This window comes from Aedes aegypti, chromosome 3, assembly GCF_002204515.2.
Source record: "Aedes aegypti strain LVP_AGWG chromosome 3, AaegL5.0 Primary Assembly, whole genome shotgun sequence".
Taxonomy (NCBI): Eukaryota; Metazoa; Arthropoda; class Insecta; order Diptera; family Culicidae; genus Aedes; species Aedes aegypti.
This window is the reverse complement of record NC_035109.1, coordinates 289739040-289765112: the sequence shown is the minus strand read 5'-3', so window position 1 is coordinate 289765112 and position 26073 is coordinate 289739040. Positions and strand designations below refer to the sequence as shown.

Sequence of the window (26073 nt, the reverse complement as noted above, 5' to 3'; positions counted from 1 at the left end):
AACTTGAGCCATTTTGTGAGCCCTTGCCTAGAGAGGTTGTATTGATGTTCTACAATCGAGCTGAAATTTACAGGAGTTGTTTTCTTATATAAAAGCAGATATTTCGCAAAACTTCTGATTTTTATATAAGGGGCAAGTGGTATAAAATAACCACTAATGATTCATTATTTTTAAATACAAAATCAATTCAACTGCTTATAGCTATAGAAAAAATGCACGAAATTTGTATGAAATTTTGCATGTTTACTTTACGTTCTATGAACTTAAAAATTGAATCTGTTGCATGCTCCTTTGAGGGTGGGCGGTGGAATCCGGATCAATTGTGTCCGGTTCGCGTTTTTCGAAAGAAAAAAAAACGAAAATAAAGTGTCCGAGTGAAAAAAAAAATCGACGCGTCAGTAGTGTTTGATCCGATGAATCTGTTGCATGCTCCTTTGTGGGTGAGCGACGAAATCCGGATCGTGTCCGGTTCGCATAGTAACCGCACTATCGGTATCGATCATTCGTGTTTATGTTCAGGTATTCATTTAAAAATATATCTTTATCGTTTACCAAAGCGAATCCTTTCCCATATCCAAACTCCCAGTGTTTTCTTGTGGAAGTGCAGAGGACTTCTCGGCTTCCATAAAGCAAGTAACACGTCAACATTTCCATCCCATTCTCAAATTGACCTGCATTCGGACGCAGCCGGCGCCGGTATTGTTTGTTATAATAATGAGAGCACCAGTACTTACACATTGAAGATGCTACTGATCCTGAGTAGCATCTGTTGGTTCCCTGTGTAAATACAGCTGTTCTTGCAATAATGGAGTAGCAACTGCGGGCGGTCAATCATGCTCATGCTCATGCTCATGCTCATTTGCTCGCCTTACTAGTGATTTTAGTGTTTTATTTTTTGTAAAAAGTTACGCGTAGGGGGGTGCCGTAGCCTCGAGGTTACGTTTTCGCGTCGTAATCGGAAGGTCATGGGTTCGATTCCCAATCCTCCCTCACAAAAAACTCCGTCCAGTCACCAGAAGACGCCACACGAAGGACCGTGTATTGGGGAATCACATCCATTCTCCGACAGTATCAGATGGTGACTGAGACAAACTGACCCTCTTTGTAGGCTGTTGCCTCACACGACACGGAAATATGGCAAAATGAACCATTAATTAGGTAACCAAGTTACAATTAGAACAATTTATAGCTTGTCCACTCTCTCATAGAAATCTATAGTTTTACAAGATATGTTTATTACTATTCAAAAAGAAATCTGCTGAAAGAATTTCTCAACGAATTCATGGAAGAATTTTCCGCTTTTTTCAATGTAACCTTGGAAGAATCTCTAAATACGTTTAACAAAATAAGTTACTAAATTCATGGCATAATTTTTTATAATTTACCAGGAGAATTTTTGACAAAAATATCATTAAATAATCAAAATTAAAATTCATGAATTAAAGTAACCCAAGGCCGTAATTAGACTCGACATTTTCGAAATAGGTATCCAATCGATTGAACAACAAGGAAAATAACTTACAAAACAAATATTTGTGGAGGTCCCTAAAATGTGGGAGCCCAATGCAACGGTCCCCATTGGCCCCTCTGCTTACTCAAAATCTAGTCCTAAAGTATTAAATCACTTATACTCAAGGGGCCCCTGAACAAAACCTATGCTTATCATGCTATTTTTTTAGTTTGGGATCATACAAATTGTCAGTTTCCTTCAAGCTAGGACGAACTTAATCAGTGTAGCTAGGGAGGTGCGGTGGGTGCGGTCCGCACCGGGCCCCGAGCTCCTGGGGGCCCCAAAATCGCAGGGCGGAGTTCTCATAACATTAAAAGTTCTACATATCTTGTTGGATACTGACAATTTGTAAGATCCTAAACAGATAATGAATATGACAATCATAATTTTTGGAGAAGACTAGGATCAGCGGGGGGACCCAGATAGCCGTAGCGGTAAACGCGCAGCTATTCAGCAAGACCAAGCTGAGGGTCGTGGGTTCGAATCCCACCGGTCGAGGATCTTTTCGGGTTGGAAATTTTCTCGACTTCCCAGGGCATAGAGTATCTTCGTACCTGCCACACGATATACGCATGCAAAAATGGTCATTGGCACAGTAAGCTCTCAGTTAATAACTGTGGAAGTGCTCATAAGAACACTAAGCTGAGAAGCAGGCTCTGTCCCAATGCGGACGTAATGCCAGAAAGAAGAAGAAGAAGAAGAAGGATCAGCGGTGTACAGGGGCCCCATGATTATCCCTTTTTTTAATACTTTAGAGCTAAGTTTAGAGTGGGTCGAGGGGCCCGAGGGACCATGGCTTTGGGCCCCTACAGTAGGGGCCTACACAAAAAAAAAGAAGAGCCTTCGATGAGGGCCGCTTTTGGCTTTACCTCCTGTAGATACTTCAGTAGGCTCAAATACCAAATATTTTTAAAATGTTGAGTCTAATTAAGTCTTTGAATTTATAAATATTTATTTCATGAATTCTTATTTCCAATCAAATCTATCTTAGTTTGTAGGCCTCCAAAATTTAAAAGCATTGGTGAGCTTTGAGCATGTACCTATTTCTTACGATCTGAACCATTATTATTGTGTTTCATTTCAGAAATGATGCAGATACCTTCTCAATATGATGAATGAGTAAAGGCCTAAGAGTGTACAGATTTTTAGATTTCAAAATATTTTCAAAATAATGAATTTTGTAAAATGTGTAAGCCAAAGATTTTGATTTTTTTAACTATTTAGACTGATGCAAATAATAGTTTTCTTTCATGTTGGAGACCACTTGGAAGGCCCAAGGCTGGGAAAAATATTCAGGGTACAAACTGGGGTGCAAACAAATAAAATACATAAAAAGGGTAATGTTAACGAATTTTAATTTCATTTTTTTCTTGAAATGTGACAGAACAATACGCTCTTCGTATTTCAAGGTTGTCCTTGGGGTCGTTGTTTTATGGGGTTATTTGAAATTAAAAACGTCAATACCCTGATAGGGTTGAACAGAGCAATGAATCTCTTTTGGTCTCGTCTTCAAAATTATCGATTTTTTTAAGGAAGCGGTGGCGAAAGAAAAAAAAATGTATCAGCCTTATCTCAAAATCAATCCTTCTGAGTTATTACAGATATTTTCCCAGGGTGGTGTCTGCTATAAAGTATACCAATGACTTGTTGAAATTGTTTTCGGAAGTATTTTGATTATTCTTACAATAATCACTTATACTGAGCAACCCCCAATCCCCCCCTGCTCCATAAAATTTACTGTTGATCGAAATTTCTTCTGGTATTATGTTTTGTATGTTGTCGGTTGACCTTAAATAATTCGTAAGGATATTTCTTTAAAAATTTCTCCTGGTAATTTATACAAAATTTTGCCATGAATTTTACCAACATTTATTTTTTGTTAAACGTTTCGAGAAATTTCGTTAAAAATACGAGTAAATTCGTTCAATAGTTCGCTAAGAATTCTTTCAGGAATGTTTGCAGAAATCCTAACATGATTTCTGCAGAATTAAGATTAACCATAAATCTAGGAAACCTTTTCCAGTGCTTTCTTGTAGAAACTCTAGAGAATGTTTTGAGCAATGCTATCAGGATTTTTTCTATTAATTTCTGAAGAATTAATCCGGGTATTAAATCACTTTGATAAAGCTAGTAATAATCTATCTGGCGTTCCTGTATGGACGTCAATTCATTAAGGGATTTAAACAAATGGCACAGGGATTCCGAATAGGTCTATTTTATTTCTTTTTAAAGGATTATTCAAGACTGCCTACAGGAATCATTCTAGGAATTCATCAAGATTTCAACCGAGAATTTCATTAAGGCGACCTTTGAGCATTTTCCCCTGAAATCCACTGAATGGATTTCTTGGCGTACCTTTGGCCAAGCCCGTGGTTTTCGCATGTATTTCTTAACCATTAACTCCAAGGATTCTTCTACGAATTATTTTACTTATTTCGAATATACCCCTCATTTATTTACTGAGATTTTTTTTCTGGTATTTATCTTACATATTTGTGAGAATTCCTCAGATAAATGGAAATCTTTTGGGATTTGTCCTTCATTTTTCTCCAGTGAGCTCTTTTTGAATTCGTTCATTACTACAAGGAGTTCTTCAAGTGGTTAAAGCAGAAATTTTCCCAGAAACACCTTAGTGGTTGTACCTGTTTTTCAAGCATTCTTTCAAATATGCTTGCAAAATTTCTTCTTTTTTTTAACGAAGTCACGTTTACAAAAAGTTTCGAAAAATTTAAGAATGCAAGGAATTTCGATAGAGTTTAAGAAGTTCCAGATTTTTACTGCAAAATAATCTGTGCATGTTTTATTTTTCATAGAATTGGACAATTTTCTCTATGAGTTTCGCTGGGAATTCCTCATAAAATAACATAGCATAGACTATTAAATCTGCATAAAAAACCCCAATAAAGAATTTATCAGTGATTTGCACAATACTACTTAATACCGTAAAATATACAGAAAGTTATCCGAGAATGTCTCTAAAAATCATTTTAAACAGAAACATATACAAACTTATAAGGCAACCGTTTCACATATAAACTTTTTTAATTCCACAAGACGTAGCAATAAAAACTACAGTTGACTCTCCATAACTCGATATTCAAGGGACCATCGACTTTTAGAATTATCGAGTTATAGAATATACCAACATAAAAAATCACAAAATCGAAGAAATAAATTTCTATATTTCCAATACATATATGATCACTTCTGTAAGAAAACAATATTATTTTGTTGATAGTATTTTACAAACTATTATTTGAAGACTTTTTTTCGAAATGGTCGAAAAATCACCTTAATTTTACTAACATTATTTTCATGTTTTTCAACTTTTATTACAACTTGCACGTATTTATTCACCTCCAAACATGAATTAGACCAAGTTTTCACAAATAAGAATGACTTTAAAATACATATCGAGTTATGGAGAGAAATTTACCTCTCACGTGACATCGACTAGTGGAGATATAGAGTTATAGAAATATAGACTTATGGAGAGCGCGATGTATGGAAATCCATCGAGTTATAGAGTATATCGAGTTATAAAATATCGAGTTGTGGAGAGTCGACTGTATTTCCTGAACGAAACTCTAGTTACGCCCTGGTATGGGTGATTTTTCATTGGCAGAGATTATTTTGACCATTTAATCACGATTTTTTTGTACAAACATTGGGTTTGAATTTAAAACATGTAACCTTCTGAGTTATTGAATCGCCAAGTGGCTCGGTAGCATAGTTGGTAAAGCACTCGTCTGGCATACAAGAGTCGTGGGTCTGAATCTCATCTGAGCTCATGAGTTTTTCGTGATGTCACTCATAATTCATCCATCTTCACCACGCGTAATGAGTTAGTTAATTTGTGTATTGAACGTTTTCGAAAAAATGTTGAAAGTACGTGTGAGTTCAGTAATAAAACAATTTTGCAAACCTCCTTCGGGGAGGGGCCCCGCACCGGGCCCCAAAGACCCTAGCAACGCCACTGAACTTAATGCTATGACGGACCGCATCCACCGCACCCCCCTAGCTACGCTACTGTTTACCCTAAACATGTATATATTGATTTTTAGACAAAAAGGTCTAAAGAGGTCTTTCTCGTAAGTTTTTGGTAAAAAAAAATTATGTGTAATCCAAAATAACTATGTCTGCTCAGATGTGTTCGCTGGACATGTACAAGCAAATTTATACTGAAAAAGCTAGATATCATCGATATAAATTTTGATTTACATGCCACCAGATTGAAAACAAAAGTGTATCTTAGTTTTTTGAGTAAAACAAATTTTGAGTGTTATCAATAATTTATATTTCTACTCAAACAAATTCACAGGGCTATTTTAGCTAAATTGATGTCAATGAAACTACATGTCATCGCATTGGATTTCGTTTTATAAGCAAACAGTATCAAATAACGAGTATTTATTATTATTTTTTAGTAAAAGAAATTTTGAATGTAACTAAACATCTCTATTTCTGATAAAACGATTTCACTACACTTCTACAATAACTTCCATGTCGGAAAACCAAATGTCATGTTTTATCATTGAATGTATTTTCCAAAATGCTCCAAAAACATTAGGTAGATGCGCCACCTGGCGAGTGAATTTCGAAACGAAATGTCCACTGAGTGGAAGACGTCAGATCTGTGAACAAGCTGTCCAAACATAATATAATTATATTCTGTGTCGTTTGAAGTTATTTGCGCAAATCACTGTCCTCAAAATAGGACGCTGGGCGTTAATGGGTTAATAAGGCCAAACAGAGGAATAAAATGGTTCTTGTGACTTGACTCCTTGGGCTCTTTATAGAAAATTTGGGTTTTAGATAAACATATACAGTGGCCCAATTTCATATTCGTACAGGATACTGTTTCCACATCAAATTAGTAAAAAACTATTAAATAAAGTATTGAACTACAAATACTTTATCCACATTGAAGGTAACAGGTGTCATCTATTGTTGGCCCGGCAGAAAAGAACGCGTCACCCGAGAGGCTGAACTTATCTCGCTGAAAATCCCGATCTGTTATTGAGCGATTAACTGAATCATCCAGAGCCATCAAGCCGTTGTTATCGTCGTCGTCGTGAAAAAGTGCCTCCATTCCATTGTGCAAACAAACAAATGGCTTTAAAGCATCAATCCTGCTCCCACGAATGGTCTCCTCTTCTTGCCTCAATCTGTGGTGCAACGGAGCATAACCGACAACAGAGAAAACGGCCGGAGGCACAATCTCCCTTCCCCCGTTTGAGTGGCAACTTCTATAGCAACATTCCGCCGACAAAGACAAACACATCATTTTGCAATCCTAACCTCCAGGGATCACTCGTTCAGGGCAATATAATCCGGTTCCCTGCGGAGAGCAACCATCATTCCAAAGAAAGGAACCCCCAGTAGTGGAAGTAAAATAAGTTGCCAGACGATTTGGGGTGATCCCCTTTAAAACAACCTTCATTTCGGAGGAACAAAGTCAATAAGCTTCCCAATTTTCCCTTTCCGGCCGCGTTTCTGTTGGGGATGTTTTTGCTGTTGCTGTTGTTGTTGGGTCGACTAGGTAACAGCCGTTCAAGTTGGGGCATTTGTTTTTGGAGTGGCTCCAAGAGAAAATTGCGGATCTGAGGAAAAATACGACCTGAAGATGATACCGGGACGAAACGGGAGTTGTCTGACGACGACGACGACGACTACGACCACTGTCATGGAAACCAGCGAAGCGAAGATTGGGTCGAGGCACGTGAAAGAATACCTATATCTCGAAGCGTTGCATAGTGGGCAAACACTGACCAAAATCAGCAAACAATTCTAAACATCGTGTTGCTATTGAGTGGAGATAGCGATTTGGCTCATTTGCGATTAGCGAAACGAAAAATTGTACCGTAAAATGGGGTGAAGTTGATCACTTTTGAGCTATTCTGTGCAATAAAATCTGGTGGGATGCTTTTGCCCACTGTGCGTTTTTCGCTGAAACAGACTGAGCCCATACTGCCTGTGGACGGTAAACAGAATCCCATCAAAAACAGCCGCCCGACGATGGCCGGGAATGCGAACGGGAAATGGTTCTCATCTTGGTCGAACTTGGCGGCTGACCTATCACGGTGGGTTTGAAACTGAAAGTATTTCGATAAAAATACCTTCCAGATGGTGTTTGCTGGTCGTGAGACCGTTTTAGGAACTCACAACAACACCTTGCGCGGAGACGGCACAGAGACAGAGCAACGGAGGGAACTAATTTTAAAACACTGAGAAAAGAAGGATGCTGGTCGGGAAACCTGGAAGGAAGTCAAGTCGAGCGAAGAAAAATGTTCTCCGGTATTAGCTTTCGACGGAGGAGTATATAAATAGCGACGTGCGCCCGTCGGAAGTGGAACAAGTGCAAACGGAACACACACACAGCTAAATAGGCACACCTACATCGTCTCTGACCAGCATCCCGCATTTCGACGCGCGAACATGGACCATGATTTGGCATCAGTCCCGAAGACCGAGGGACAAATCACGTAATATCACCATCATCATCGGTGTTGCGGTCGTCCTCGGCATCATGTACCTAGCAGGTCTGGCATGTCTAGCTCAGTGGTGCTCAATCACAGACTTCAATGCGAAAATCGGCTTCTCGACGAGGTCGATGAAATAATTTAAAGTGTGCACATGCCACATATATGGATGGCGTGGGCCGCAGTTTGAGCACCCCCGGTCTATCTCTAGCAGGACGATGCACGCCTTTGTGTGGCGATGACGTGCTGGTTGGTAAAACAAAATCTAATTGCGCTCACACTGTGGGCCCCATTCCACATTCTTCACCACCCACTCGAACTGTAGATATCCAGCTGTCGCCATCGCGTTCGCAAAGGAAGGACACGGCACTGGAATTGGACCTGACTGGACAGAAAATAAAACTGCGAATGCAAGTCGGTTTGAAGTCCTGTTTTGAAGATAGGTTGGTACGTCATGATGCTGCGTAGGAGTGAGTCGGGGCAAACGGGCTGCTCATGATGAGTCGTGAAATTTGTGGCTCCAGGGAAACAAAAATAAAAACGGTGGTGTGAACTGAAAGCCAACAACAACGATGACGACGACGACGACGATCATTGTGACACAATATTAGACTGTGTAAAATTAAGGGTAGAAAGAAGAAAACAACGAGTTCATCAGGTGCAGGAGATTAATTGGTGTCCTGGAAAAGAGTTTTTCTGAAACTCTGGGGATTTATACGTTTCGCCATATGGTTTTCACTGGATTTGTTTTTTTGTTTTTTTTTTTCAACTTAACTGAGCTTAACTGAGATAGTTGGAAAATGTAGTTTGGTTTCAATGAAATGTATGTCGTTTATCAGTATTCTGAGTTAAAAATAACCCAAGTAACCACAAGCATTATAACATTGCACGTATTCTACTGCATATCAACAACATTGATGTAACATTGCTTTTATTCGACATATTCCAAGAGTTGTCAAGCAATAAAGCATTAACTCTACATTACAAATGTATCAATGCACTAATATCACTTTATAAATTGCACTGCTGCACTAATGTTACTTTATAAATTGCTTCATTGCTTTATCGTCGTTTTAGCATTAGTGCAACTGTAAAAGGGCCCTTTTCCATTTTTAAACTACTTTAATGGTAGGCTTACGGCAATGCAGCTGCATTATATATGCAATGATATAATGCTCCATGGTTACTTGGGAAGCCAATGGTTATGGAAAAATATAAGCTTGAATGAATTCACCTAACTTTTGCTGAACTCAACACAAGAAAAACTGGTTTGTTACGAACAAAGCAATAATCATTTTAAAGTGTCAAAAGCATAACTCTCCAAATGTTATATATTATTTGTAATAATAGAAAATTATAACCAGATGTTTTATATCATAACTCTGTCTATCATTTCTCACAAAGTTAAAGAGAGAGTAAGGAAAATGAAAAAAAAAAAAAAATATGTTTGAGATTCAAAAATAAACCAAATAACAACAAAAATCAAGTTTTCCAATATAACAAAGAATAAATTTAACAGGAATGAAAGACAAATGAAAATGTTGTAGGATTCCGTCATTCATTGGGTAGGTTAAGCGTAAATAATATTGGTTTTGTTGGTTGTAATGAGAAAGCTACGAGAGTATAATGGGTTCATCGTTCAGACTTAAGCCGAGGAGGCTTATAATTGCACTTCATCTGCACTTTATTCTAATACGACCCAGCGAACCACGTATCGTAGACAAAAATCACATATTTGTACATCTAAAATCCGAATCGCACAATATGCCAACACGAAAAGAATAAATGTTAACCCAAATTGTAGATAATTTTCCACTATGATTTTATTTTTCTCTTTTTTAAGAGACTTTGCCCTGACGGGGCATTCGTCTCTGTATGAGTCATTGTCGACAATAAAATACTTTAGATCGTGCGAAATTGTATAAACTGACATATCGTATATCAATCTTGAATACAGACGACAGCAGAATGAAGCAAGTAGCGCTATATAGAAAAAAATTCATTAATATTGGCAAATAATCGGGACGGTAACTGGCTGGGCATGGCGTGCCATTGGTGCCTCGCATGGGGGTGACCCATTTCGCATGAAGACGTTTCGCATAAGGACGTTTCGCATAAAGCAGTTTCATATAAGAACAGGTAGCATTTTGAAGAAGACATATAGTTCTCATTATGCCAAACGTCCGTATGCGAAACGTCTTTATGCGAAATGTACCACCCCCGCCTCCCATACCTGCAGTAATAAAATAGGCCCCTTTGTGTGGTTCTTTGCCTCTTACCCAGCAACTCCTATCCCTAACTCCTCATGAAACTGGCCGGGGCATGAGTAACCTTAGGAAAGATCGTATAACCAACCCCGGTGGGAGCTTTGGTCGTATGTTAACTGGGAGGGGGGGGGGGGGGGGTGGTGGGTTGTTTGCTTCTGCAACCTGTACTCCATGTTAGGAGCAGCTCACAACAGCGGCTTTTCCCCATTCCAGGGGCGGCTGATCATCGACCGAGTGCCAGAGAAGAACTCTAAGCTAAACTGCGCCCTATGGGCCTCCGAACATTTAGGGTGAATGGTCCTCCGGAAATCTAGGGGGTTGGTGTCAGGCCCTGAAAGCCAACCGGAAAAACACATCAGCACAAGAACGTCAACGAGAGAATACGGACCGGAACAATCAGCAACGACGGAAATGGACTAGCGATTGGAAACTCGATACCGTAATTCAGGGTGTAGTTGATCAGTGGGGAGAAGCTGATCATTCACGTACCCACATGTATAAACTGTCAATAGAGCTATGATTTAATTTCAATTAGCACAATTCCTGTGACGTCGTATTACCCGATGCCTGCTCTTGATGTTCCTAAGTTCGGTTTGACATTAATGATAATTATACCATGGGAAAACAGATTTTTTATAAAATGTTTGATGAACTGTTGAAACAAACAATCGACTATTGACAAGGCTATATAAAGACACCATTTAAATAAACTATTTCTTACATTGCAGATATGTTCTGTAAATCCAGTTTTAAATTTGCATTGTGGATAAACAATCATTTTCTGAGTAAAAATGTATTTTTTGTGCGTGAGTTGCTTATTTCAAGGAAAATTGCATACTTTTAGGCGTTTAATGTGATGTGTTCTGAAATTTCCAACATTCAAATTCAAAATTGACCGATATAACATTAAGTTCTAAGATTTTTAGGACTTGTTCCAGATTCAGTGACCCCAAATTTAGTTAATAGCATATCTCTTTATTTAAGGAAACTTATCGCAATAATTGATCAACTAATGTTTTTTGTAATTAAGTGAACATTTCGTCAAAATTTCGTTTGTATAATTCGACAGATATCCAACCAGTACATGTTTTAAAAAATATTTGGATAATGATACATGAATTCTACTAGGAGTTATAGAACAGAATCGCTCTAAAGTGATCAACTTCACCCCATTTTACGGTACGTGGAACTGCAAATCTCTCAACTTCATCGGAAGCACACGCATACTCTCCGATGTACTGAAGATCCGCGGTTTCGGCATCATTGCGCTGCAGGAAGTGTGTTGGAAGGGATCAATGAGCTGGGAACAGCTTTTATAGTGATGGGTGATATGCAGAGGCGCGTGATCGGGTGGTGGCCGATCAATGATAGAATGTGCAAGTTGAGGATCAAAGGCCGGTTCTTCAACTTCAGAACAATAAACGTGCACAGGCCTCACTCCGGAAGCACTGATGATGATAAAGACGCTTTGCACGCGCAGCTCGAACGCGAGTACGACAGCTGCCCAAGCCATGACGTCAAGATCATCATAGGACATCTAAACGCTCAGGTTGGCCAGGAGGAGGAGTTCAGACCGACTATTGGAAAGTTCAACGCCCACCGGCTGACGAACGAAAACGGCCTACGACTAATTGATTTTGCCGCCTCCAAGAATGCGGCCATTCGTAGCACCTACTTCCAGCACAGCCTTCCATACCGATACACCTGGAGATCACCACAGCAGACAGAATCGCAAATCGACCACGTTCTGATTGATGGTCGGCACTTCTCCGGCATTATCGACGTCAGGACCTATCGTGGCGGTAACATCGTCTCTGACCACTATCTGGTGATGGTGAAACTGCGCTCAAAACTATCCGTCGTTAACAACGTACGGTACCGACGGCCGCCCCGGTATGACCTAGAGTGGCTCAAGCAACCGGATGTCACAGCGGAATACGCGCAGCACCTCGAGGCTGCATTACCGGAAGACGGTGAGCTGGATAAATTCCCTCTTGAGGACTGCTGGAGAACAGTAAAAGCAGCCATCAACGATGCAGCTGAGAGCAACGTCGGGTACGTGGGACGGAGTCGACGGAACGATTGGTTCGACGAGGAGTGCCAGGAGGTTTTGAAGGAGAAGAATGCAGCGCGGGCAGTCATGCTGCAGCAAGGAACCCGGCAGAACGTGGAACGCTATAAACGGAAACGGCAACAGCAGACCCGCCTCTTTCGGGAGAAAAAACGCCGCCTGGAGGAGACGGAGTGCGTGGAGATGGAACAGCTGTGCCGGTCTCAGGAAACGCGTAGGTTCTATCAGAAGCTCAACGCATCCCGCAACGGCTTCGTGCCGCGAGCTGAGATGTGCAGGGATAAGGATGGGAGCATTCTGACGGACGAGCGTGAGGTGATCGAAAGGTGGAAGCAGCACTTCGACGAGCACCTGAATTGCGCTGAGAGCACAGGCAATGAAAGACGGGACAACGGAGGTTAAGGATGCCATTCACCAGCTCAAGAACAATAAAGCTGCTGGTAAGGATGGTGTTGGAGCTGAACTTATAAAGATGGGTCCGGAGAGGCTGGCCAGTTGTCTGCACCGGCTGATCGGCACAATCTGGGAAACAGAACAGCTACCGGAGGAGTGGAAGGAAGGGGTAATATGCCCCATCTACAAGAAAGGCGACAAGTTAGATTGTGAGAACTTTCGAGCGATCACCAATCTGAATGCGGCCTACAAAGTATTATCCCAGATCATCTTCCGTCGTCTGTCATCTGTAGTAAACGAGTTCGTGGGAAGTTATCAAGCCGGCTTCGTTGACGGCCGATCGACAACGGACCAGATCTCTACTGTATGGCAAATCCTCCAAAAATGTCGTGAATACCAGATCCCAACGCATCACCTTTTCATCGATTTCAAGGCGGCATACGACAGTATCGACCGCGTAGAGCTATGGAAAATCATGGACGAGAACAGCTTTCCCGGGAAGCTCCCGAGACTGATAAGAGCGACGATGGAAGGTGTGCTAAATTGTGTGAAGGTTTCAGGCGAACACTCCAGTTCGTTTGGATCCCACCGGGGACTGCGACAAGGTGATGGACTTTCGTGCCTGTTGTTCAATATTGCGCTAGAAGGTGTTATGCGGAGAGACGGGCTTAACAGCCGGGGTAAGATTTTTACGAGATCCAGTCAATTTGTTAGCTTCGCGGATGATATGGACATCGTCGGCCGAACATTTGAAAAGGTAGCAGACCGGTACACCCGCCAGAAACGCGAGGCAGCAAAAGTTGGACTGGTGGTGAATGCGACCAAGACAAAGTACATGCTAGCTGGTGGGGCCGAGCGCGACAAGGCTCGCCTAGGTAGCAGTATTACGATAGACGCGGATACGTTCGTGGTGGTCGATGAGTTCGTCTACCTTGGATCCTTGCTGTCGGCTGACAATAACGTTAGCCGTGAAATACGGAGGCGCATCATCAGTGGAAGTCGGGCCTACTATGGCCTCCACAAGAAGCTGCGGTCAAAAAAGATTCACGCCCGCACCAAATGTACCATGTACCGTAGTTCTCTACAGGCATGAAACGTGGACGATGCTCGAGGAGGACCTGCAAGCACTTGGAGTCTTCGAACGTCGGGTGCTTAGGACGATCTTCGGCGGTGTGCAGGAGAACGGCGTGTGACGGCGAAGGATGAACCACGAGCTCGCCCATCTCTACGGCGAACCCAGTATCCAGAAGGTGGCCAAAGCTGGAAGGATACGATGGGCAGGGCATGTTGCAAGAATGCCGGACAGTAACCCTGCAAAGATGGTGTTCGCTTCGGATCCGGTTGGTACAAGAAGGCGTGGAGCGCAGCGAGCTGGGTGGGCGGATCAAGTGCGTATCGGTGGCGAGCGTGGGGCAGAGAGATGCGGCCACAAACCGAGTATTTTGTGGCATAAAATTGTTGATTCAATCTGGCGGGGGTTCGACTGTAACACTATCTCGTTCGGATTTAACGGCTACACAGTCTTTTCGGGGATAAAACGTTTTAGTATTAAAAAGATTGCGTAGCCGTTAAATCCGATGGAGATTGTTGGTTCAATGTTATCTGTTTAGATGTTTACTAAATAGATTTAAACAATGTTGCCCAAGTAACATTTTAAGTTTTGATAGACATATGATCCTCTTTGAGAACTTTCTTCTAAAGCTAAGAAACACTACATTGTCGACTTATATAGGTTATGTTCCACGAAACGATTTTCTCTTTCTGGCATACAATTTCACCACCCAATGCGAATGACTGAATATATCCGCAAATATTTTCCTACCAGAGTAATTTATTCCAAAATATCCTTCCCTTGTGCTGGAGTTTGCTAATAGGTACGAATAGGAATAGATGGTACGGATACATATTTGGTTTCGTACCACTTCCCTTTCCAGTACTGGCATCACCCAGTACCGAAAACGACGCCAGATTGCTTCAAGAGTCACATTGGCAAACATTCCCCCAATAGGTACCTGTAGCCACGACGGATAACTCATTTCAAGCAACTCGGTAAATCTGAAAACGGCACAAACTAGTTGAACAACTCTGGTTTGCAATACCGAAGTGGTTCCTCGCTGTCAGCTCAGTGCCTTCTCAGCGCGGGATAACTATCTCTTTGAGAAGAACGTCGCGTTCACGTCACCAGCATCACTGTAGTCGTCGTCAGTCAACTCGGAAGGCAAACACTTTACCGCACACTTTATCCTTCTTATCATCTTCTCTCAACTATATGTGACTATAAGGTAGTCCATTTTTATATGAAACAAATATAACTGTACAAATAGTAGGTTGATTTCGTTTATTTAGTTAACAACTCAATATCTTCAGTTCTGTCCCACGCTCGCCAAATCGTTGAGCTCTTGATCCACCTTGCCGTGCTTCATGTCTTTCTTTTGTCCGGCTCTCTTGCAACATGCCCTACCCATCGTACCCTTCCAGCTCTCCACCTATCATTATGGGCCACCCTACCGAGAAACCGGGAGATGCTCTGACACTGACTGACTGACTGACTGAATGGCTGGTCGTGGCACCCATCTCTGGTCCTTCGCTTTTCAACGCCAACGAGATGGCACTTGGGATATTTATCTGAATTGTTTATAGGCGTTCTCTTGTGTTTTTTTCTCTGCCTTTGTCTCAGGATCTCGAAACGAAAGGGGTTCACAATCTTCGAGCGTTTTGGATAACGCACATGGGGGAGATGGTTGTTTTTTAAGCACTTCGATGGAGGGGGGATTCTTGGGGAGTAGCTATGCTTCCTACAACGACCCAATATCTGCGGCTGTTGTCTATTGTCACTCGTTCGGTTGATGAGGATCTGGCAAATCTTTAGCATTGCCCTCCAGTTATCGCATCGAGAAGAAGTGCGAGCAGAACTGTCCTGAATCGTTTCATGGGTGGGAGGACTTGCCTTTGTTCTTCTGATGACAAAATTGTTTCCACTTGGGTGAAATCCGGAAGGAGGGGGGCGTTGTTTCGAATGCTATTTCCATCTGACATGGGTTGATAGAGTGGTTGTGGTGTTGCTACTTCTGGCTGATGGTTTGTGTCCCGGAGTCATTTCGCAAGTCAGCATGGAATTTATGGTATTTTGAGCTTAATCTTGTCGGTTGTCCCCCGAAAAACTGGATGAGCACGGTTTGTATCAAGCAAAGGAGCGACAAAATTTGATAGTTAATTCAACAAAATTTATTACTAATAATGAAATTGTTTTTTGGTGATACCAAAATGTAATGTCCTCATGTTAATGTTGTTTAATTCTTTCCCATGATGACCTGGATCCAAACTTAAAAGAGATCTTAATGTTTTTGTTTATTGTAATGCTCGACTGGATGGAGCATGTGGTGGAGTTGCTACCATCATTCATTGGCGTTTAATATCAATTTGAAACCAATAATTTTGAAACTTTGGGTATTTCTGTTGAAACACAGCTTGATGATTATACTTTCATAACTGCCTATTTGCCTTTTCAATGTTTTGGACAGCAATATAATATGCATCAAAATGACTTGCGGCAAATAACTCGCAATAAGGAATTTTTTTGTCAATTGAAAACAGCGCTCATGGAATAATTCGCAAAGCAATTCCTACGGCAGAATTTCATTCGATGAGTGCTCAGGATATTTCTCAATTCAATACCCTGATAGCCTTACTTGTTTTTCCTCTTTAAGAAACCCTTATACGTTTGATTTGGTCTTAACCGACTCTAGTCACTTTTGAAGCCAACTGATTACCCACGCTGATCATGTCTATCATGTCTCTGTTATATTCCAAATATCCCATGAAGCAATTTTAATCCTATCAGCGCCACATACAATTATTTACGAGCTGACTGGAATAAATATGAAACATACATCGACAGTAATCATTGCGATACCAAAATGTGAAGTAGAATTCGAATCTGTGGTTTTAAACGATAATCTCAAACTCTTAATCCGTCTTAAAAACGTGAAGAGAAAGCTATTTCAACGCACTTGCAGTCCAGCTATGAAATTTATCTGGCAGGCATCTGCAAAAAGAAATCATTAAACGTTACTCAATGGAAGGAACACAAACTTTGAAAATAAAATTTCTTCATTGGAACCTGGCTTTGAACCCGCTTAGAAAATATCTTAAATTAAAAAAAAAAATATTTGAAGCCAATTTTGATATTGAATAAGGGAATGAAATTATTACTGATTGATTGCGAAAACAGCTCAAAATCATTCAATGCATTTTGAAAGCGTTCACAATTGCTATTTAAGACTCACTAGTCCAATTGAAAATCAGGTTACTCAGAATTTCGAAAGCATTCTCAGTAAAGATAACGTTTTCGAAACTTCCTAGGCGATTGATTTGGAAGAAGTGAGAATTGTTATTAAAATAGTTGAAACTATAAAAACCCTTGGCGAAAATGGAATTTACTACATCCTCATCAAGAAACTTCCAGAGAGTAGCATATCATTAGATTGTTTGATATATTTAACAAATGTTTTCAGTAGGGATATTTTCCTGACAAATGAAAAAAGAAAAGGTTGTACCAATTTTAAAACTAGACAAAAATCCTGCAGAAGCTTTTAGATATCATCCAGTTTATATATCCTGCAAATAAAGAATAAAATAATATGTAAATCAATCCACAGTTCGTGAAGTCTCCCTTTTCTGTGTGTACAGCAGACAGTATTTATAACTCAGAAAACCCGTAGGTACGAACAATTAAAAGGTACCAGAAGCATAGGGTAGGATAATGACTATCACTTGAGATAGGTAGACATGACACCAATCACTTTGCTTTCCCTCATCAGTAAACATTTTGAAAAGGTCATTTTGATGAGAATGATGGTTCTTATTGTCAAAATGTCATTTTTTGACAATGAACAGTACGGATTCCGTCATTAGCTGTTTTTTTATATTCACCAAAAAGGTTTTGATGAGCGAATTTTAAAGGATAGCGCCGACAATTTTTGTTGCATGTGATTCATCGAATGAAGCGCGGTTGTTGCATCATGGCCTGATTCATTTCTCGAACGCGTGCACGGAAAAAAAATAACAATAAGATTATGCATAAATGATTATTTTCTATTCTTTCGGGATTTTTTCGAAAGTTCATCTGAGATTATAAATTGAATCACTTCAAGAAATTCTACAGCTTTCTAAGATTCTTCGGAAAATCTCACTAATATTCTCCCTGAAACCGCTCATCATCTTTTCATGAAATACTTCGGAAATTAAGCAGGAAGTCCCTCTGTTGCTCATTCATAAACCTATCTCGCGCTGATCCTTACAAAAATCCTTTCTAGATTATTCGGGTGACGCTTCTGGAATTCCTCCTGCAATTTTTTTTATGATAGTACAGATAATATTTCAGAGAATCTTCCGAGAATTCCTATGAGATTCTTCCGAAAACTCCTTCAGGGATTCTTCCAAAAATCTCTCGGAAATTCCTCCTAGTTTCTTTCGGAAATCCGTCTGAAACTATTATCGTCATCTCTCCGAACGCTTTGTGATCCGAAAATCTTCCTTCTTTTGGATTATCTTGGAAATTCCTCTTGGACTTTTACAGGAATCTTTCCGGATTTTTTTCCGGAAAATTTCCTTGGAATTTTGCCGAAAATTTTTCTATGATTGCTTTTCTGAGGGATTTTTTTAAAAAGATATGGGATTCTTCTGAATATCTTTTGAAGTTTTTTTTCAGAAATCCATCAGTAATTCTTTCGTTAATGTCCCTGGGATTTTCTTAGATTCTCTCAGGATTATTACGATTCTACTGGGATTCTCCCAGAACTCCGTCTGGAACTATACTAAAATATCTATTCTTTCGCTGTCAGATTATTCTGTTCAAATTCATGGGAATTTTCCGGGAATCATGTTGAAATTCTTCCAGACATCACTTGGGACAATCTTTTTTATGGAAATTCAAAAACAAAACAAAATTACTATTAGGATTTCTTTTAAAAATTTCTTCAAAAACCCATCCAAAAACTCTTAAGAAATTGATTGGAAATCCTCCATGCCATTTTCCTTCTTCAATTCCAACGGAAAGCCTGGTTGAGTTTTTTCCAGAAATATTTCAGGAAAAATTTCGAACATACGTATGGAATTAAGATATTCTGATACAGTCTACGTGTGATTCATAGGAAAATGTTCTTGATATTTTGATTTTTTAATTTATTTATATTTTTGATTTAATAATTAATCTTCAGAAAATCACTCTTAAATTTAATTGAAAACCCCTTAAGAAAACTTCCGGACAGCTCTCTGAGTCTCCTAAAAAATGCCACAAAGATTCATTAGGAAATCTTTCTAATACTCTTATAAAAGTTACTCTGAAATAGCTCTGGAAATTCCGTTTAAAATTCTTCAGGTAATCTTTTTTTAATTCTTCCGGATATCGCTTTGGAATTTTTCCAAAAAGAAAAGAATTCTTCCGGAGGTCTCAGTGATTTTTTCCAAAAACCCTGGATTTTATTTTAAATCTTACAGGGATTCTTCTGGAATAACCTCTGGGATTCTTTTGGATATCACTTTGAAATTCATCCAAAAATCCATTTGTAATTCTTCCACAAATCCTCATGAGACTATTTCAGATTTTTACGGAAATCCTTGAGTAATTCTTCCAGTTATCCCCCCAAAACTCATTCAGAAATCTCTCTGTGACTCGGAATGAATCCCAATGCTATTTCCGATGGAATGACAGAACGATTCACGGTATAATCCCAGGAAAACTTCCGTCAGCATCCTTGAATGATATGGTCTTTCCGGATGAATCTCAGAAGCTTTGCAGAAGAGCAGTAATCATTCCCGAAAAAAAATCCGGATAAAGATAATGATATTATTCAGCCTTCCAGTAAGATTTCCGGAAGAAATCCAGAAGTATTCCAAAGGAATTTTCGAAAGAATCCTAGGGAGGTACTCTCTCGAATAATCACACGGAGATTTCTGGTGAAATCCAGGAGGAATGCCCAGAAGCATCCTGGAAGTAATCTTGGAAGAACTTAAAGTGAAGATGAAACGAAGCCAAACCTCAAATATTCAAGAGCATGGATCTGGAGAACCGAACATCCGTTTAAGCTGAAAACTTAATCTATTGGCCACTAGCTGGTGGTGACCAATCGATTAAGTTTTCAGCTCAAACGGGTGTTCGGATCTCCAGATTTGTGCCATTGAAATTTTGAGGTTTGGCTTCGATTCATCTTCGCCTTAAGAATGAATCTTCGAAAAACATCTAGTAGGAAGTATTCAGAGGATCCTCAGAAAGATTTCCGAAAGAATCTGATAAGGTTTCCTGAAAGATTCATTCCAATATATTCGGAAGAATTCCAACAGGATTTTTGGACGATATTGAAGAAAAATTAGAGGCACTTTGAATAATTCCAGATGGATTTTCGAGAATACCCTCGAAAGATATCCGATTCTGAAAGGATTTCCGAAAACGTCTCTGATAGTTTTTGTTAGAATCCAGAAGCATTTTCGTAGGAATCCCGTGAGTATTACCGGAATAATCTTAGTACAATTTTCGGAAGAATCTCAGAGTTCTGAGAAATTCCAGAAGAATGTCTATAGGAGCCCTAGGAAATCTTTGGAAGAATTCTTTAAGAATATCCGGCAGAATTATTCGGCATCAGGATTTACAGTAGAAGCTTCCGTAATATTTCCGATTCTAAGAAATTAATTTCCAGGATTTCAAAAGAATTCGTGAAGCGATACACACGAATATCACAGAAGGAATTTTGCAAAAAATCCAAACCTAAGTTCAGAAGATTGTACCCCGTGTGGCATAAAGCCGTTTGGCATAAAGTCGTTTGGCATAATAGTCGTTTGGTATAATGACCGTTTGGCATAATGGTCGTTGGGCATAATGGCCGTTTGGCATAATTATTGACTTAGAACGAATATTGGCATTTTCGAAGATTTTACCGAGATCAACACCAGCATAAATTTTTCGTAGGTTCTCAATAAGCGTGGTGGTTGTTCATAGATATTCCAAGCTATGAATGTCAAAAATTGTAGTGACATTCGAGAGCATAACTAAATGAAACTTGGGACGGATCTTATAGAAAATCTTTTCGGAATAATAATTTTCTCCACATCCCAGAACAGAGCATCTCTGAGCTTGTTGCGATATACATATTTGGAAATAGTAAATTTACAAAGAAAGTTCGCAGTTATTAATAAAGGGAACGCTCATAGAACATTTCGCTGCAGATCAAGCTCTGTGCCAGTTTGGACGTAACATTTGATGAAAATAATTGGTAAAAGAAGGGAGAATTTATTTGCAAAACATTAAAAGCATCAGAGATCTATTATTACAGAAAAATACAAAAAATACCTACATACGAGAGCCGATTATTTTTCGTTTAAAAAGTTTAAAGCTCTAACGCAAAAAAATTTCTCACAGCATAACTCAAATAAACAACACATTTTTGAAGAAAAAAATTGTGGCAAAACTTTTGAACGATTCAATATAAATTTCAATTTTGGAAGTTTACATCAAAAACACTGTCTATTATCGAAAGAAGGGAAAATGTGTGATTAAAATAATATTTTTTTCCAGCATATCTCGAAAGGAGATCATGTGTTTTCCAAAACGATATTTTGCATATTGGCAGGTTCAAAGTAATTATTATTCTAACAGCACGTCTTGCAAGAATTTTTAAAACAGCAAAATAAAAAAATGGAACAAAATGCATAATTTATGATAAAACCAATAAAAGATTGGACGCCAAAAATTATTACGGCATAATAAAACGAAAAGACATCAAAAATCGCGTTCAGAATCAACGAAGTGATTGTGCTACTTTTCCCCGAATGTCGTTTCTTCGAATGCCAGTTCCCCGAATGCCAGATCCCCGAATGACCGGTTTCCCTAAATGACCTGTTTCCCCGAAAAGTGGTGCAGTTTAAATAGGTGCTATAATAGTCTTCAGTGGCTGGATCGTGAACGAGAAAGAACGATAAGCAATCAAAAGAAGGAGGTATTCAGTCATTCTCGGCTATACGGCAAAACTCGAAAGAACCGCCAAATAAATAAAGAAGGGTACATATCAGATGACCAGTTCGGGATAACATTCGTGGAACCGACACTGGGGGAAAAGTGGCACAACCCATCAAAGTAACTGCAGTAATCGATTTCTCTTTTCGCTGATAACTTGAGCAGATCAATGTTATCGATTGCCACTCTTTTGTCAGTTGGAAACAAAAAAATATCTAAAAATTATAGCTTCAAAGAACAGCCTATGTATAAGAGAAGATGAAATTCATTTAAATTTCTAATCAACAGTTTTACACCTATAATAACGGTTATGATGTTTAAAAAATATAAAAAAAACAGAATGTTTGAAAGAAGGATTTAATTTGTGCTACAAATCAATATTTTTAGTTCAATTTATTCCAATAGCGGAACTCTACAGAAAAAATAATATTTGGAAGAAGGGTAACTTCTGGATAAATAATAAAATACTATTGGCTATAACTTTCCTAATATGTTTCAGTTTACTCAAGAGCATATGATTGCTGAATAAAGTGACATTTTGTATCAATTGACTCCACAACAAACCTGTTATCTTCAGAAAGATTCAATAGAATCGTAAAATCGAATGTCATCTTAAGAAATTCTTGGTTTCAGACTCATTATGCCAAACAACTATTATGCCAAACGACCATTATGCCAAACGACCATTATGCCAAACGACCATTATGCCAAACGACTTTATGCCAAATGACCATTATGCCAAACGACCTTATGCCAAACGGCTTTATACCAAACGACTTTATGCCAAATGACCTACCACCGTTCAGAAGAATCACAGAGAGATATTTAGAAGAATCCAAGAAGTAATACCGGAAGGATTCTATAAAATTGTTTGGAAGAATTTAAGTGTAATATCTTCAAGTATACTGGGGTTTCAAGAATAATTTAGAGAAGTATCAGAAATAGTCCCAAGATTTTCAGAACAATCGCAAAGAGGATTAGGTGAAATTCAAGAGGAACTAGAGTAAAAATCCCAGAAGAATTTCCCAATAGATTCTTGAAATTTTTTCTCATGACAAGTTGAAGATTTTTTCTAATAATATGTACAACCATATTTTGATTTGAATCAATTTCTTGTGTAGCATTGGATTTCACTGTAGAGGCTACTCGTAGCATCAATATTGCATTAAATCTATAAATTGAATTTTTGCACATCCTAAATAAATGATTGAACTGTAAAGAAAAATTCTATCTCATTAAGGATTTTACATAAACTTGTTATTCAATGATAAATACTTGAATTATATTGTATCAACAAACTTTTGTGCGCCTTTTTGCTTTCGCTCTCCTTCACAACAACAACAACTCAGCACGATCCACCTCGGGATGGATTGGTGAGCTGTCTGGTTGTTGCAGATGAACAACTTATCGTATAGCGTGACATCGCATCTCAACTCACCAAAGAAACGGCCAGTTGAGATTAGCAACAGCCCTATTTGATATTCGATCACTCATCAACTTTTAACTGTAACAAATTTGATTCGTTCCAACAAATCTGAAGGCTATTCTACTGGTCTTCTAGAAAAAGCATTCGCAATGTTTGGGATGAAGGCTTTGATCGTAAAGTTAATAAACCTCTAACTTTCCAACATGCATTGTTATCTGCCAAATCGTACACTTCAGGTTAATTATCAGAACTTCAAGTCTGAAAGACTTCCTGCAAAAGCTGGTGCTCCTCAAGGCAGCATTTCAGGACCAATATTCTTCAATATTTTCACAACTTACCTGAGTTACCTCAAGGATGTCTGTGGAAGTACTCATAAGAACACTAAGCTGAGAAGCAGGCTCGGTCCCAGTGGGGGCGCAATGCCAAGAAAAAGAAGAAGGAATCAAAATAAAATTTTTGGTGTTCAGTATCTACTGCTAAATTATGTTGTTAAGATTATATCTTTTTCGCACTGCTCTGCATTTCCTACCTTTAGTAAGGGGTTAAACACACCGAATAACAACTAACCCGAATTCTCGCTGCTGCCTTTAAGGTTGGCGCTCACGTGGTTTGCTACCCCTAGCGCAAAACACGGACGGCGATGGCCGCTCCTGTATTAACTGTTTGTTTACAAAACACAAACAGGGATTAGTTTTCACTACTGCCTCCAGTTTCTTCAGTAGTCGTCATCCGCTCTCCCCTTTCTCGGGGGTGGTTGTTTGCGTGAGTGAACAGACTCGCCCATATGCCACCGTGTTCTCTAATGTGTTCACGGACGGAATCATAAACGTCCTGTTGATGTTATTGTTTGCTCTATACGCCCTCATCTACGACCGCTGGAAAAGGGGAGATGCTACACACCCATGTGACCACAATAGTTAGTGTTTGGCAACTGTACTACGTCAAATAACAGTGGTTGAACTGGAGCTCACTGCCGCAAGATGTGCAAAGAAACAATTTCCTAGCTATTTTATCAAGCTGGCCTCAGTTAAAATTCTGAAGTGCAACAAGCACTGAAACCAGTAAGCCATAAAAAAATCTGCTATTGCAGAAAATCTTATTTAGTACCCTGTTGATTCTAAACACCCTGACGCTTCGAATCCCGGACTCCGGCCTTAATTTACTCAAAAATTGTTCATTCGTCATCTTTTATGATTGAACAATGTAAGAGACGTCAGAATCATGCATTCTAATCGAAAAAATCGAAATTAAGTACAAACATTCCGTTAAAAATGCAGATGACCAGCTTTTAAAGCGTCCGGATATTCGAAGCAGCAAGGTACTATACCTTTCAGTTCCACCTAGAGGATACAAAATCACAGAAACACATATTTCGACCTCAAGGCGGCTTTACAGTCTTCAGGGTCGTGTACTAGACTAAAATTTAGAAATCCATTGTGTTCACACATTTTATACTTAATATTTTTATTTCCACCAATATTTGATATCCGCCGTCGTAATTGGGGTTTTGATGGGTATTTATATTATACCATTTTCAGATTTGTCGTTAGAAATTGACGGCAAAACCATACCCAAATAACCATGGAGCATCATATCATTGCTTATATAAAGCAACTGCATTGCCGTAAGCCTACCATTAAAGTAGTTTAGTTCGCGATTTTGCCGCTTGGTGGCGCTAGTGAGCATGTAAAATTGAGCATTTTCAACTAATTCTAGCTTGTGATCCATAAGAATAGAAAGTTTGAGTCTTCGGCAAAGTTGTTTAGGAAGTCAAGGGCGTCCAGGAAGCACCCAGACAACCAAAATGTACGTATAACGAAATCACGTGGAGGCTTTGAATGTGCAAAATTACTCTTATAAGATGTCGCGAAAAGGCCTTCTACGTACAAAAAGTGGAGGCGATATACATGCATATATTAAGTGATGAAAGATAGCATACAATGCGAGAGTGTAAATTTTCAACCGAACTAAACTGTGATCTTATGCGACTTGTCATATGATAATGAAAGTTGATTTGACAGCTGCTACGGATTGATTCGACTTACTTTGTACGAGTGTACGGGACGAAACAAAATGTACAAATGAACACGGAAAAATGTGAGGAAACTCATCAGTCTAATGCAGCCCACAGACGCTCAGACGGTTTGACCAACATTGACTCCGCCCCCAAGTTAGTCAAACCGATTTATGTTGCTGCAACCGTTTGACCGACTGTCAATGTTTGTTGTAGCAACACCATATTTCTTCGCATGTTTTGCATGCTCTCGGCAAGCGTAGTGAATATGTGATTGTTATTTTTTTCGATTTCTGTGGCTGTGGGGGTGAATATTTCTATGGCAATAATCGTTGTGAGAAAGAGCAGAACTTTCAGAATTTAAATACCGGAAGAAATGGATATTGAGGAGGAATATCAATTACAATTTGCACGAAGTATTCCGGCAGAACTCTAAAATTATGAGGGATCTCTATCGGGGATTATTCTGAGCAGTCATCGATATGAGAATGACTAGGGTAATTTCTTCAAAGTTTGTATCCGGAGTCTTTAGCGGTTTCCTCTAGTTATTCTACTATGAAGTCTTTCCAGAACCATTGATTATACTAGGGATTCTTCCAGAAAGTCTTCCTGGGATTCTATCAGGAATTTCATCAACAATTCTTCTAGAAATTTATCCACAGATTTACCCAGAAATTCCTCCGAGGAAATTTTTTCAGGCTGGCTTTCTTCCAGAGGTTCCTTCAAAGATTCCTCTGCTAATTATTCAGGGTTTCCTCTACTGATTCCTTCAAAAATCAAAAAAATCCTCAAGTGATTTCTTCAGTAATTTTTCAGAGTTAACTTCAAGGCTGACTTCAAGAATTCTTCCGGAGATTGCTACCACAATTTTTCAAAGATTCCTTTATTTCCTCTAAAAGTTAT

At 39.3% G+C, this 26073-nt stretch overlaps 1 protein-coding gene across 2 annotated transcripts in view; it reads right to left on the bottom strand.

The window, feature by feature from the left end:
* The window catches only part of LOC110678439, a 273909-nt gene that overhangs the window by 226923 nt on the left and 20913 nt on the right, over positions 1 to 26073 (bottom strand). The window contains exon 2 of one of the 2 annotated variants that reach the window (XM_021851329.1): positions 24280 to 24282. The exons of the other annotated variant lie outside the window; for it this stretch is intronic. The gene's annotated coding sequence lies outside the window, so the exon portion shown is untranslated. The remainder of the gene's footprint in view (positions 1 to 24279; positions 24283 to 26073) is intronic. 2 annotated transcript variants of the gene reach the window in all.